Raw genomic sequence first — 17,209 nt, forward strand, 5'->3', positions numbered from 1 at the left:
CTTCCTGATGCTATGGGACACGACACTACCCATCTTATTTCTAACTCAAGCATTTCTTCTCCTAAACAACACTCCCATCCAGCTTCTAAATTAGCCTCTTCTGATGTCTCTCAAAAAACCATCAGTTGTAACAAAGAAAAGACTAGTTAAGATATATGGTAAATCTGAACAGAGAGCTCTACAGGAACAGAAGACTGATCATCCATGATGATTCTAACTCTGATGATCAGATGCCCATTGGGTCTATGTTGAAGATCAAGAAATCAATAGTTGAAAATATTGATGACTCTTTTGACATAAATGGTACAGAGGAGCCAACTACTGATGTTAGTGCTCTGATCAACAAGCTTGCAGTGATCAAAGAAACAGCTGTGCCCAAGAAAGCTGACAAGAGCAGGTAGAAAAGAAAAGCTGGAGAAGTGGTTGGGTACATCAGAAAGAAGAAAAGGCTCAGTCTTTTGCTATGGATGTCAGTCCACAAGAATCTAGGTCTCAAAGGGATTTAGCAACTGAGACACATCCAGTCACACAAGAACCATCTTCTCAAAGGGAAGATACGGACAAAGAGGCTGCACAAATCATTGTTGATCTTGCTCAAGGTGATCTTCTTGCCGATTCTGAGCAACTACTGAAGGACAAGAAGGTTTATTAGGATGTATTTTTAAAGATGGATATAGTTATCAATGATCCTATATTCGAGGAGAGTACACAAGAACCTTCACCAACACTTACTGAAGTAGCTCATATTCCTTAGACCCCACAAGAACCATCAGTTCAAAGTACTGATGTTAGCCTATCTCATCCTCCTGACAAGTCAAATCCTGATGCAACAACAAATCCTGACGTTGTTCAACTTTTCACTAAAACAGCTACTACTGATGATTCCTTGCTGCTGACTAGTTTGCTAAAGCATCCTGATGTGTTGTTTGTTCCTCCACTATCATCACTTCCACTTGAGGACTCACCAGGTATTGTTTATTCTATTACATTGTTCCTCATATTTGTATGAATAAAAATAGTCTCTTGTTTCAGGTTACCCCTATTTATATGACAAGCATACTACTCCTCTCAGCCATCTCTTATTTCTTTGACAAATGTGTGACTGTACTTTTCTGTGAGACTGTGTGAAAATATTATGAGAGAAAATAAATTTTCGAGTGGCAGTCTCCTATACTGGCAAAATGAGAGGTAGCTTTGAGAAAATAATTTTATAAGTGTTTCTTTACTTATAAACTTTCTTCTGTGAGAAGAATATTACTCTCAAAAGTAATATATTTTGTGAGAAGTGATGAGATCACTTGAAAAGAACAGAGAGATTTAGGTGTTACCTTGTTTATGTTTCAGGATCTCATCAGGAACAGACACCTATTGCTATGGATTCTTCTAAAGGAAAAGCAATTCTGCCTAGTTATGCAAATTCTTCTGAGGGACTGTCAAGTTCTGCTTTTGATGATGATTGTGATAATGATGATTCCGAAACAACTCGGCTTAAGGCTGCTATTGCTGCATATAAGAAGTCCAATATTGGTTCTTCTTCATATTTCAATGAAAATCCTTTTTATTACAGTTCACAGGGCCAATGCAACATGTTCATCTGCTGTTGGTATGCAACATGTTCACAGGGCCTATGATGAAATTCAAAATCCTGATCTGAAATTTCATCTTAAGGCCTCTACTATTTCTGTCAAAGGAATTCATTTTGAACTTGCTGATATGAAGAAATCTCATGCTATTATCAAGGACAAGATTGATGCATTCACGATCCATACACCTATTTCAACTGAACTCACAAGTGTGAAAACTGCCATTAAAGTTGTAGTTCAATCTCAACAAAGCCTGGATTCTAGACTTTCTTCGTTGGAAGATAAGGTATGTTCCATGGCTAAAAAATTGGATGCTCTGTTTTCTCATCTTCCAAATACTGATGCCAAAAAGGGGGAGAAGATAATTGCTACAAAATGTATACCAGATTCTATTCAGTTAAATGATAAAGATATTGATGATGATGGTGATAAAAATCCAGTTACAAATGTTCCAATTACTTCTACTGCTCAACAACCTCAACCTTCTAAAAAGTATGGTTCTTCAGGACAAGGGAAGTCTACTGGTGCTCATAAAGCTAAGCACAAGACTGCTGATGATGCTCCTGAGACTGGTGATGTTACAATTTTTAATTATAAGATGCTAAAGGGTTATTCTTTCCTTACAGACACAAGGAAACAGGTGAAGAGGTTATTATGTTTTACAAAGATAAAAGGTTTGAGCAAAATAATGGTGGGAGTGCTCTTGGATTGATAACTGAAGAATTTCTTGATCAAACTACTGAAGAAGCAGTTATACAACAGAAGGAGTTAATGGATCAAATTGAAGCTGAAGCCAACATCTCTAAAGGAAGAGGAAAAAGAGGTGAAAGATCTACAAGAGCTAGAGGAAGAGGAGGAAGATGATGGATTTATAAACCAAGTCAAATGGTTGCAATTGATTATGTATTTCTGAATGTCCAATCCAGAGAAGGTTATGTTCTTGTACAAGGACATGAATTAGCAGAAGAAGTTCAGAAGACTGAATAATTGATTGTTCAAAGGAAGAAAAGATCAGCCACTGACATTGATCAAGCTGATATAACAAATCCGAATGTAACTCTTGAAACAGACACAAATCCTGAGGTGAATCTGATAGATGATTTGGACACTGATAAAAAGGTGTTTAAAGCATTGTATGAGTCAATTCTTACTACAGTAGTTACTTCTCATAATTCAGAGGTTGATGAACAAGAAAGAATTGACAAAAGGAATGTTGATCAGGCATGCAATGATTATGTGCAGAGAATTCTAAATTCAGAGAGAAAGCTATGGCATAAAGAAAAGGGAAGATTTATGATCTACCTTAAAGTTATGCTCCTATCAGAAAATAGGATAAAAGATGGAAAGATGTTGGTTCATTCAGTTATCCTAAAGGGTTCAAACATATTAAATATGTGTCTGCAGGACTAGGAGATTCTATTTCTGAACAGAAAGATGTTGACACGTCCATCAAGAAACCTTCTTGGCTGGAACATAATGAAAGACTGAAGCTTGTCAAAACTGGAACCATATGATGTATTGGCCATTCTGGAATGGAAATTCTGAGGTATGATTTAATGGACACAAATATTCTGACTGACAATCTTGGTGAAAGAATTACTTCTTCACATCTTGAAAAAGTTGAAGCCGTGAATATTGTATATAGGAAGATAAGTTTTGATGATGTCAGAGAGGAGATTCTGTACTTTTTGAGAGATGGTAAAGTAAAGAGTTTTACCTTGCAGCAACTCTTGATGAAGACTGTGACAGAGTTGAAATACATTCACTATCTTCTTAGAGTTGAGAATAATCTCACCAGAAACTGGTCCTCTATGATACTTGAAAGTATCAAAAGAAGAGTCATGAACAAAGAAGATAAATACAATGATGACTATGTTCTTGTGTAAAAAACTTATACTGATCAAGAAATGAAGATGTAAAAGAGAGCTTTAGTTCTAAAAGTTTTTCTCAACAATCCTCAGCTATCTTTCAGTCCTAATCATGAAGATGTTAGTTTGAGCTTTATACTAATTGGTGATCTGGAATTGAATAAAAGCTCGATTTCTAAACAAAGATCAGCCATCTATCAGCTTGGAGAAGATACTGAAGAGAAGAAAAAGTTGAAGAAAAAGTTTGTTAAAGTCCTACAAGACAAGGAGGAAGAAAGGTTGAATAACTCTCTGGAAACAACTGTTAATTATCTTAGGATACTGAAGTAAGCTTATCTCCTTGTACATTTTTTAATTGGATTTGGCATCATTGAGAATGAAATTTGTGCTTCATTACATAAAGCATAAATTGGGGGAGATTATTACATGCTGATTCTCAATGATCAGAAGAATCTCAGGATCTGAGTGCGTTTTGATGTCATCAGTATTTGGTGTGTCGTCAGGATTTAATGCATCGTCAATATTTGCATGCCATCAGCATCTGAAGGCGGTTAGTTATGAAGATTGATTATGTTCCTTTTTTTGAGGGATGGATATTTGTTATATTCTGAGTGATAGGACTTTATGTATTCAGTTAAAGATATGTATTATTTTCTATTAGTAATTGAAAATGCATATCTTAGATTGATTTGTAGCAGCTATGTATTATATAAACATGGTTTAGGTCATCACATAGTGATCAACAATCCTCAGTTATCTTTCAGTCCTAATCATGAAGATGTCAGTTTGAGCTTTATACTCGTTGGTGATCTAGAATTGAATAAAAGCTCAATTTCTAAACTGAGATCAGCCATCTATCAGCTTGGAAAAGATACTGAAGAGAAGAAAGAATTGAAGAAAAATCTTGTTAAAGTCCTACAAGACAAGGAGGAAGAAAGGTTGAATAACTTTCTAGAAACAACTGATAATTATCTAAGGATACTGAAGTAAGCTTAACTCCTTGTACATTTTGTAATCGGTTTTGGCATCGTTGAGAATGAAATTTATGCTTCATTACATAAAGCATAAATTGGGGGAGAAGTTTACATGCTGATTCTCAATGATGAGAAGAAGTTCAGGATCTGACTGCGTTTAGATATCATCAGTATTTGGTGTGTCGTCAGGATTTGATGTATCATCAGTATTTGCATGCCATCAGCATCTGAAGATGGTTAGTTATCAAGATTGATTCTATTCCTTATTTTTAGGGATGAATATTTGTTACCTTCTGAGTGATAGGACTTTATGTATTCAGTTAAAGGTATGTATCGTATTCTGTTAGTAATTGATAATGCATATCTTAGATTAATTTGTAGCAGCTGTGTATTATATAAACACAGTTTAGGTCATCACATAGTGATTAACTCGAGTATTTTTCGACCTAGCAGCTCTCAAGAACATCAATATTTCTTGAGAGAGTTTTTAACAGTTTTTATCAGAAATATAAAGAACTGTTATATTTTATACTTGTTCGAAATATTTTTACAATTGGATCCAACCCCCTTAAATAATTGTATTATTATCGGGTAATTTAGAGCTAGTTACTAAAATGGTTATTCATTAGAAGAGTGGCTCAAACTTCTGGAAGCTTTAAGAGGAACTGAAATTATAGAAGAAATGGAAGTGTTAGTAACTCTTAAGGATCTCATTAGAAAGGAGCCAGGCTATAAGGATTATATGTAATGAATGCCTTATTAAAACTTCTATAATCACTCAATGTTAAATATTGTATTTTTGTTAATATTTATGTAAAGATTTATTGTTCATTGTAGCTTGGGGTTAGTCTTGTTAATAGGCATGAATTTATGATAAGCAATCTTCTCACAAATTGGGGGAGATTGTTGTGCAAGACATGCATGTACCATAACAAGACTAAGTCAAATTGACAGCCCTAAGTAAGTTGTATGATAATCTAAGTTTGCATTTTGTATTGTATCACTTAAGTCCGTAAAAGTGTAAATAGATTAGACTGAAGTAGTTTTCTATAAATAGTCTCAAGCCTAAGAATAAAGTCTGGAAGAAGATCATGCAGATCATGTCTCAGAGACAATGTGAAGATGCTTAGAGTTGAATAAATCTGTTTTGGGAAAAACATTCGAAGTCAAGAAATCTACAAGTCACAAATTAAGTCTTATAGAGAAGTCATTCGAGAACTCCAGAATGACTTATCGAGAAGTCAGGAAAAGCTTATAGAGAAGTCTCAGAGATATCAACAAGCCAAAATGAAGACATGAAGATTAGAGATATCAATAGGTCATTATATCACTAGAGATCTCTGAGATATCGATAAGTCAAAATATCACTAGAAATCTCTGAGATATCGAATTAGTCAGAATATCACTAGAGATCTCTGAGATATCGACAAGTCATTTCTTCACTAGAGAACTCAGAGATATCGATAATTCAAAATGAAGACATGAAGATTGGAGACCTCGACAAGCCTAATTCTGTTACAGAGAACTCAGAGACTTCGATAAGTCAAAACAACTATAGAGTAATAAGAGATCTCGATAAGTCATTATACTTATCGGGATGTCGAGTTCTCTATATAACAAACTGGAGATTTCGATGTAAAACTCAAGTACAGAATGCAGACCAGTTAAATATCCAAGATTATCAATCAACAAACAAATCAATCATGATTTGAAAATTCTACAAAAAGCATCTTGAAGAGTACAAGATCAAAGGCCAAGATTAACTGACAAAGTAGAAGTCAGAGACATACACGATTTGCCAAGATACACTAATCCAGAAATAGAAAGTTTTAGTTAACTTAAAGTAGGGTTTAGTACATGCTAGTGCATGTTGTGTAAAACCTGTGTTTACTATTCTATGAAGTAAACACTGAATGCTTTATTTTAGGAGTAAAAAAAATAGATCTACAAAATCTTGTAACTCTCAAGAGAGAAGCTGAGTTCTTTATAAACAAAGAACCCAAAAATTTGTAGCAAGACATACTTGATTTTAATATAAAATTAAGTGAGTTTTGAAAGATAATGTGTTCTTGTACATGTTTTATTATTCCTGTTAAGACATATTATCTCTACAGTTAGATTACTTTGTTCACCATCCAAAAAAGTTTAAAAAGCTTAAAAATAATCTAAAACTCATTCACCCCCCTGTGTTGTATTTATTACATAGCACCACTCAACCCCCTCCCTCCCCCTCAATTTTTCGTTCCTTTTTTCCGGCCAACCCTCTTTTTTTCCAAACACCTTTTTTATTTTCTATCCGTACAAACACATGCCCCTAACACCCACCTTTTATCTTTATTTTTTTGAATAAAATATTAAGCGGGTTTTCAAAATTTTGTGTTTTTATTTCAATTTTTATTGTGGGTTTGTATTTAGGAAAGTTGTAGGAATATGTATGCGAAAATTTCGAAGTGAAAACTTGATATTTGTGATTTTGTATTATTTCTGAATCATTTATGTTGTTCTTGATAGTGGTTATATGTTAATATAATATTGATAATTGATTGTATAGGTTATTGGCCTTGTTTTGTGATATTAAGCGTTGAATTTGGTTGAGTTTTACATTATTTGAGTTTGGCTGGAAAAATTGTCATTTTGATCAGAAAATGGATTATATTGTTGTTGATTTGTCATTCTTGATGTTAGTATTGGATTTTGGAAATGATTTGTTATGTGAAATTGAACCGAAAACCCCCATTATATTGGCAATATCGGAGTTATCGGAATGGTTGCCGGAGTTTTTGAAGCTCACCAGAATCTGAGAATTTCCCGATGAGTTTTTTTTAAATCTAGTGCTCGTTAATTAGACCGCATTTTGTCGAATTTAGAATAATATTTTTAACCATATACAGTCCAATTTATAGTTTAGGTGGACTTTTTAAATTTTTTCAAAAATTAATTTTTTTGGGCGGGATTTTTAAATTTTAGGTGAAAAATAAATTCGACCATTTTTGGTCGAATTTAAGGGGTCAAATTTAGCCGCTCGTATACTAAATATGACCAATTTACTAAATATGACTCAAACGAATACGACTGGTCCAAAAATCGATCGTATTTAGTTAAATACGACCAAAAACGATCAAATTTAACTAAATACAACAGATTTTTAACCGGTCGTATTTATCAGTTTTTCTTTTAATTGTAGCAGCTAAATTCCACAGCCAGCGGTCACATTTATAAATGCAACCAAATTGGGTTGGATTGTAAATACGACCGTATCAGTTGGATTGAAAATACAACCGTAGGAAATTGAATTTAGGAATGCTAAAAAAATTTCCAAGTGGGAGAAATTGCCTCAATTTATTGGCGGAAATTAATTTAATTATAAAAGCATTTTTTATATTTTTTATTTTTTTTCTTAATTCAGTAAAATCATTGGAGGGAAATTCCCTCCATTTTTTCGCCAATGCTAAATTCGACCGTCCGCTGTCGCATGTATAAATATAACCGAATTCAGTTGGATTGTAAATACGACCGACATCAGTTGGATTATAAATACAACTGTGGGAAGTTGAATTTCAAGCATTTTTATTAAAATGGCGGGACAATTCCTTCCAATTTTTGAGTGGGGATAAATTTAACTATATATATATAAAATCGGTCGAATTTATTACTAAATTCCACCGTCTTAAATTTAACCGGCCTAAATTCGACCGCAGGCGGTTGTATTTAGTTGTGCCCAATCAAACATTTCATTGACCAATAATTCAACTCAATTCGGTCGAATTTAGGTCGATCAAATTTATTCAGTTGAATTTAGCCCTATTTTCTTGTAGTGTATATAAACTTTTTACCTAATAAAACTTGATATTTTTATTTAAAAAAATTTAGTTTAAAAACAATGTCACTAATGAAAAGATATAGTTCTATTAATATTTTTATGTGTGTTTAAGAAAGAACTTCTTTAATTAAAAGATAAGTTTTAGCCTAAATCAATTTTATACGAATTAACTTTATTTTGATTTTAGTTTTATTTTATCCCGATACTCATTATATCCGACCAAATTTAACTAATCATATTAGTTTAGTTTTAATTCTTTTAACAGAATTAATAGTATAATTTTATTCTAACATTGATGAATAACATATATAATATTTTGTTTTATCCAACACTAATATACTCATCAACGAAATATCTCTAATTTTATTTTAATAAAATAGTATGTATAATACATATAAAGTACTAAACAAGTAACTATATAAAATTTTGTTTTAACGCACATTGATATCATACTTTGGTTTATTTTATTCAACGACCAAATTCAACTAATTATATTTAGTTTGGTTTAAATTGTATTTTAGCCCGGTTAAGTATTATCTAATTTTAGTCCATGTTAATAGTTTATATATTATGTTTTAAGTTGATGTCACTATATGCGTCAACGAATTATTTTTCGATTTTAATTTTATTTTTACCCGATTCCATACTATAATATCTTTAACTCAACTAATAGTATTTATTATTTTCTATTAGCCCCAAACCCATTATACCCACCAAATACAACTAAATATACTTAGATTGATTTTACTTTTATTTTAGGTCCGACCAATAACATAATTTTGTTTTGCCCGAATGAATAGTGTCTATGATTTTTTTTCCGTGGCCCATTGTACCGACAAATGAATCATCTCTAGTAGGGTTTAAAAAGATAGTATGAATAATATAAATAAAGAAATAAGCCTGTAATTATATGAATATAACTACCGTACTGATCGACCGATTACAAAAAATTTAATATTTCGATGTGTAATGAGCCAATGCCCAAATTTTTTTTTATTTAAAAAAATGTTGAGTAATTTGAAATATTTAAGAAAATTATTTTTTTTCAAGAAAAAGGAATCAAATGAAATTCATACATGTATAAAAAATACCAAATTTTGTTTGATTTTATTTTGTTTTATCTTGAGTTCTACAAATCAAATTTTGATAATTTAATGACCAATGTTAAAGCTCACGAAATAGATCTATTCATGATCATATTTTGGAAAAAATGATGTCTTAATTAGGATAAATAGAATATTTATTGGATAATTTTTAGGGGGTCTTAAATACAAATTGTAATTTTCAACTTTTTTGAACTTTAACAACTACTAAACTGAAACAGAAACACAAGACATAAAAAATTTAAGGTGGTTTGTTTTATAACTTGCCAACTAAGTTATATTTTATTGAAGAAATAATCTGTGCAAATTACCAAAAAACATCTTTTTATAGTATTTCTCTCCGATATATTGCTTTAAGATATTATCTATGAAAAACTCTGTAAACATATTTCTACTTGAAATAATGCTTCTACTTGGTTTATATATTACCAAGTTATAATCTTTACTAGTGTTAGGAATATGTTATGAATAAAATACCTTAGTAGATTTAACTTAGTGTTTTTTGTAGCTCTCGAAGGATGTTTTATTACAGTCCCGACAGATAATCTTCATAGTCCCGACGGATGACAACTGAACATCCATTGAGAGTGTAGCTTATGTAACAATAAGTATTGCAGCACATTTCTGCAAACAATAATGCTTTAGTCTAGGATTCTCTAAGTCATGTTGACTACTAGATTGATATACAGAATAGGTTGGATAATTGTAAATATAAGATGTCTTGTAATTCTGTACAAGTGAAATAGAGTCAAGTGACATAAAGGCTACCAACGGATGATCTATAAAGACTACCGACAGCTAATCAACAGGGCTCCTGATGGATGACCAACATAGTCCCGACAGATGATCATATTCAAAATAGCAGTTGGCAGTGACAACACCGTCACATGCGTCGTGTGTTTGGACATGGAATGTGGCAGCCTAATTATAGGTTTTTGAGAACAAAGAAGCATTACCATTTTCGTACAATAATGAAGACATTCAAAGATGCTGGAATAAAGTAGTGAAACAACATGAAGTTAGACTAGATATAGTTTGTCTTATAATCTTGTCTTACGGTCATTTAACTTGGTAATATATAAACCAAGTGTAGCAAGTAGAACAACTAACGGAGTAAGCATTATTTTTCAGAGAGATAGAAAAAGTTGTATTTGTTAAGAATCTCTCCGGGAGTTTGTAAGTTCACTTGTAAGCAGCTGTGTGCTATTCAAACATCACAGAGTTCTCATACTAATATATATCTCTGGTGGATAAGTTCAAATCCACCAGAAAGTTTTAAAGCTTTGTGTTTTATTACTTTGTGTTTTAATTTCAATTCAAGTTTCATTCCGCACTTCTTGCAAAATCAAACACTGTTATATATATTAAATAAGAACAGTCCTAAAATTCAAAAAGGAGCCATAATTGTATTCAACCCCCCTTCTGTAATTCTTGTTGTATTGTTTGGGAATAATAATTGGTATCAGAGCAAGCTCTTGAAGTACAAAGAGTGTAACGATCACAACAATCAACAAGATGAATAAAAAGGATGTTGGAGTGAAAATTCTATTTCTGGACAAAGATAACTATCACCACTGGAAGGTGAAGATGCACCTACATCTTTTCTCTCAAGATGAAGCTTATGTGGACTGCATTGAAAGAGGTCCTCATGTCCCTATGAGAGCTGATACAGGGAATGAACCATCAGTTCCAAAGCCTGAACATGAATGGTCTGATCCAGACATTGAGCAAGTTAGGAAAGATAAAAAGGCCATGAATATATTGTTTAATGTTGTTGCTGGTGATATGTTTGACAACATCATAAACTGTAAAACAGCTAAAGAGGTTTGGGACATAATTCAAATTATTTATGATGGTACTGAGCAAGTCAGGGAGAACAAAATACAACTCTTGATTCGCCAATATGAGCATTTTCTCTGTGAAGAAAGTGAGTCCCTCACTGACATTTTCAGTAGATTTTAAAAACTACTGAATGCTCTCAAGTTGTATGGAAGGGTCTACCAAACCAAAGACTCAAACCTTAAGTTCCTTAGATCTCTGCCCAAGGAATGGAAGCCAATGACAGTCTCATTAATAATTTCTCAAGATTACAAGAAGTTCACCTTGGGGAGACTGTATGGTATCTTGAAAACCTATGAGCTTCAAATAGAGCAAGATGAAATGATACAGAAATGAAGAAAGAAAGGAGGATCTATTACACTTGTTGCTGAGTAAGAGAAGGAAAAGGAGATGAATGTTGAAGCTGTGGAATCTGCATAAAACTCAAGGGTTTGTGAGAGCAAGGGTAAAGGGATGGTAGCTGAAAATGAAGAACTATTGAGCCAAGATGACATGGATGATATAGATGAGCATCTAGCATTCTTATCCAGAAGATTTACCAATCTCAAATTCAAGAAAAATTTTGGAGCAGCTAAGCCAAACAGAAACATGGTTGATAGGTCTAAATTTAAGTGTTTCAAATGTGGCTTAGCAGATCATTTTGCTAGTGAGTGTAGAAAGTTTGATTCTAGCAAGAAGAAGTTTGAGCCTGTTGATTATAAGCAGAAATACTTTGAGTTGCTCAAACAAAAAGAAAGGGCTTTCATTACATTAGAGAATTACTGGGCTACAGATGGATTGGATGAAGATGAAGAAATAAACTACATCAATCTTGCCCTAATGGCCAAATCAGATGAAACAGAGACCAGTTCATCAAGAAATCAGATAATCACAACTAACCTGGAACATTTATCTAATGCTGAGTGTAATGATGCAATAAATGACAAGTCTACTGAACTATATCACATGCGTGTCACTCTTATGTCTCTCACCAAAGAAAAAAGTAAAGTTAGGAGAACAATGTGTTTTTAAGTGAGAGGAATAATGTGCTAGAGACTCAATTCATTGAGTTTAAAAAATTGAAATTAGAATGCAAGGTTGCTAAGGATGAACTAACAGAATCCCTAAAGAAAGATGAGATTTTAAGAAAGAAACTTGAACGAGAACATGAAGTGATTAAGGCATGGAAATCATCTAGAGATGTCCATGCTCAAATCGCTAAAGTTCAAGGTATAGAGTCTTTTTGTGAAACATCCTGTAAAAAGAATAAAGAGAAGCTTAATTCCAACTTTGTTGAAGGACTCTCAACAGATGTGGACTCGACGGATGATGAAAATTATCCATCGAATAATCAAAAGGATTATCCGTCGAAGGACAATGAGCCACATCTGTCGAATGTCAATAAGCCAGTCAGCAAAGCTAGAATGATAAATATGGATCCGTTTCTAAAAACTTTGTTCCAGGAGAATCATGTCAAGTGTGAAAAGAAAAGAGAGTTGATGTTGGGCATCTGTCTATCAAGCAATTGAATGACAGATTAGAAAAGATTGAGGTTAAAACAGAACCAAAAAGGAAAAATTATAATAGAAATGGGAAGGTAGGGATTAACAAACATAACAACTACACACCTGATAAATATGCTCAAAGAAAAATCTGTGTTAAGTGTGGTAGTGTTAATAATTTGTCTTTTAATTTCAAACTTGCTATGCCTACTCCCATTTCTGCACCTTCTTCTTTTCCCAACATGACTGCCATGTCTGCAATGCCTATGAATGCTTTGCCTGCACAGAATATGAATGTACAATTTGCTAATATGCCATTTACACCTAATTAATATTATGCTGCATTTAATATACCTCAAATGTCATTTAGCATGCCTTACTGGAATAACATGTTTTTACATAGCATGCCTTTTCCTGTTAATTAAAATGTGCATGATAATTCTGCTTCAATGAATGGTTTCAAAGGTCCAACTCAAATGACTAAGGATGAATATGAAATTCCCAAGTCAAATGAGGTTAAACCTAAGAAACCAAAGAAAAAGGCTAACAAGGCAGGACCCAAGGAAACTTGGGTACCAAAATCAACTTGATTTGATTTTGATGTGTGCAGGGAAACAGAAAGAATCTTTGGAATCTAGATAGTGGTTGCTCAAGGCACATGACTGGAGATTCTACCCTGTTCACTGAGTTCAAGGAAAGAGCTTGTTAGTGTATACTGAAAATCTTTATTTGAAGTATGTACATTTATTTCTGGCCAGTTTATTTGAGAATCATTTGAATGTTTACATGTTGTCTAATATTATATATTGTGAACAATCTAGTATCAAATGGGATACAGAATATTAGATTGTTAAATACGGTTATATAATATAATAAGGTTTACAGCACAGGTGGTGTTGGACAATCCACTAGTATGGCTGTAGTATTATTTAGATTAGTTTATATTGACTAATAAATAATGCTAGTATACTTTGCGTATATTGAACTTGATCAAATTTAGAATTGTTCCCTTAATACTGATTAAGAAGGAGAACTAAGATTCTATATTATTATTAATGCTTAGGTTCTTAATCCGGAAATAGTAATTGACACGTGTATATTATTTACATGCTTTGATTTATATATGAAATAATTCTTTTGAATTATATCATTATATTTTGGGTGATGGAATTATATACATGGTGGATATTATTTATTGAAGGAATCCATGTCCTGATAATATTCGGGTTAATGATGTCCCCTTGAAAGCTCAAAATGATTTAATTATGTGAAACCCTGCAGGTGGAATTTATTCTGGCATAATTAAATAAAGGTTGAGTGGATGATCAAGGATAAAAGATATTAATTAAATAAATTATCAGTAATTTATTTAATTAATGGACATATGATATTTTAAACATGGGGAATTTAATAAGCAAATAATATTGGAACTGAATTAATTAAATTACGGTATTAGCAAAGGTAGTGCAAATATTAATTCTTTAGTGGATTGAATTAATATTTAATTACATTGGGCTAGGCTCAAGATATAATTAGAAGGCCCAACCTAATTATCCATGGTCCCTATTGTAGCCTATATATATATTCTTATTCTCTTCTTGCTTGGGAATGTGTGAAAACATATTGTAGCCACCAAGGAGCAAGAAGAGAAGATAACTTGAGAAGACGGAGGCCACACTTCGCTCAAGGGAATTTGGGAATATAATAGAAGATCGCGGAATCAACCATTAACAAGGTAATCCTCTTTTAGTAATCTTTATCGTAAAACGTAGTAACACCCTAAGTCCGTGGTTCCCAACAATTGGTATCAAGAGCCTGGTAATGGGTTCTACGTTTTATGATATAATGTCCATGTCGTAATTATATATGCGTGTATATAGTATTTTTCTTGTATTGGTTTTGATGCAGGTTGTTAATCCACTATTATGGCCATGTATATTTTAATTATGTGTTTGGATCCCACGTGGTTTAATCGTGGTTAATTTTTGTTTTGGTTTCCACATGGTTTAATCGTGGTTGTAATTTACACGAGGGTTGATCGTGTTAGAATAGATTTTACAAAATTAGTTTTGTATTAGATCTATTTTTTTGTAATTGTTCCGGGTATTTTGTAATAGTTATGTGCGATCAGAAATCAATTCCGTTAGTTTTTTGTTCCGCTGTGCGATTACAAGGGGCTGTTGTTGATGTTTGGATCGAACAAAATCAAAACAAAACTCACAGAAAAGCAACAGGCGCGCGCGCGCTGCGGCAGCTGGGGCTGCTGGGGCCGCTGCGGCAGCTGGGACTGCTGGGGCTGCTGGGGCTGCTAGGGGCGTTGGGGCGCGCTTGGGGCAGATTTTTTTTGAGAGCTGAATTTTTTTTCATGGGCCATAATAGTGGAAAATTTATTTTAATTTTTTCCATTAAATTTTAATTATTGCTTTAATTTGTTGGTTATGTGTGTCGTTAATTATGTGTGTAATTCTTTTAAAATTGCATGTTTAACTTAATTAGGACGACATGGACATAAATTTTATTTATTGCTTTAATTAAATGTTATATGTTGCTAAAATTATGTGTGTATTTTGAATGCATGATTAGACATAATTATAACAACATAGGGCCCCATTTAATTTTAAAATTCCTCAATTTTAATAAAAAAAAATTCTAAGTGGGAGAGGGAATTAATATGAAATTAAATCCCATGGTCTCCATTGTTGGTTGTAGGTAATTTAACATAAAGACGAATATAAATTATATATACGTCACCCATCGTGGCATGTAATTTATGGTGTCTAGAATGTTATAGAAATTACTAGAACAAACTTCTTAAATTAATAAATTTTGAAAGGAATAAATACGGATTTTCTTTATTTCTGATTTGGGGCGATTTTGTCAAAAACGGGTTCATCGAACTTGTAAGGCTGTGGGTTTTAAGCGAGACCGATGAAACTCCTCCATTACCTGGAAATCAAACCATTGATAATTATTGAATTGAAGTATTCTATTCAAGGCAAAATTACGAATATTGGAAGGTATACACGCCACCCATCGTGGCGTACCAAGTTCCATAGATTTTGAATAATTTAAGATTTGATGATGGTATACACTTAGCTATGAAAAATAATATAGTCCACCCCAACGTGGCATATTGTTTAGTAATAGGACCGAAGTAACATTTAAACAAAATTAGGTGGTATACATGTCACACATCGTGGCGTACCAGAAGCTTATGGTGTTTAGATGTTAGTGCATTAAATTTTAATAATTTAGATCTTAATAATTAATGCACCCTTATTTATGTGATGTTCTTATGCATGATTCTCAGGATAAAATGGGCTTTAATCCACTATTCACCATACTTAAGGATAACAAACTTACCAGACCTAACTATATTGAATGGAAACAAAATTTGGACATTGTGTTGACTGCTGAGGAGTACAAGTTTTGCACTTATGAACCCAAGCCTGAACAGCCTGCTGCTGATGCTCCTGAAGATGAGAAAGAGTATTATAAACGGTGGATTAAGGCTGATGAGATGTCGCGATGTTACATTCTGGCAGCAATGTCGGGTGTTTTGCAGCATCAGCATCAGTCTATGGCCACTGCTTCGGATATGCTCTTTAATCTCAAGGAACTTTTTGGAGATCAGAATAGGGCTGCTAGGCAAGTAGCCATGAAGGCTTTAATGAACACTCAGATGGCTGAAGGCACACCTGTAAGGGATCATGTTCTCAAGATGATGTCTCATCTGAATGAGATAGAGATCCTTGGTGCTGAACTTGACGGGGAAACCCAGATTGACATTATCCTTATGAGCTTGTCCAAGAGTTTTGAGCAGTTCCGCTTGAATTACAACATGAACAAGAGGCAGTATAGTCTCGCGGAACTGCTGACAGAACTTCAGGCAGCTGAAGGATTATTTTGGCAGAGTGTTCAAGTGAATGTGGCTGAGAAAGGTTCTTCCTCTAAGCCGAAAGGTATTAAGAAGAAGAAAAAGGCTCAGACACAGAAAGCTGTGAAGGCAGTGGGAGTTCAGAGTGGTGTGAAAAAGCCTAAGGGAAAGTGCTTCAGATGCAAATAGCCAGGTCACTAGAAACAGGATTGTCCTCTTCCTAAGAAGACAAACAATACTGGTATGTCTCTTTCTCTAGTTACAGAAACATTTTTAGCGGCTATATCTACGAGCACTTGGTGTGTAGATACAGGAGCCACTGATCATGTTTGTAATTCTATGCAGGGGTTCCAACTATCCAGAATGCTTAGAGATGGTGAGATATACGTGTTCATGGGAGATGCTACGAAAGTAGCAGTAGTTGCAGTAGGAGTTATTCATTTATCTTTTGGTTCTGATAGGATTTTGGTTTTGAACAATTGTCTTTATGTTCCTTCTTTTAGAAGGAATTTAATTTCGGTTTCTAAACTTGCTTTGGATGGTTATAATGTTTGTTTGGATCGTAATGTTTCTATTATGATGAATAAATGAATTATATGTTCTGGTACATTGCAAGACAATTTGTATATAATTAATCCTAGTTAACCTGCACTGCAACTGCAAT

Source organism: Apium graveolens, chromosome 4, assembly GCF_009905375.1.
Source record: "Apium graveolens cultivar Ventura chromosome 4, ASM990537v1, whole genome shotgun sequence".
Taxonomy (NCBI): Eukaryota; Viridiplantae; Streptophyta; class Magnoliopsida; order Apiales; family Apiaceae; genus Apium; species Apium graveolens.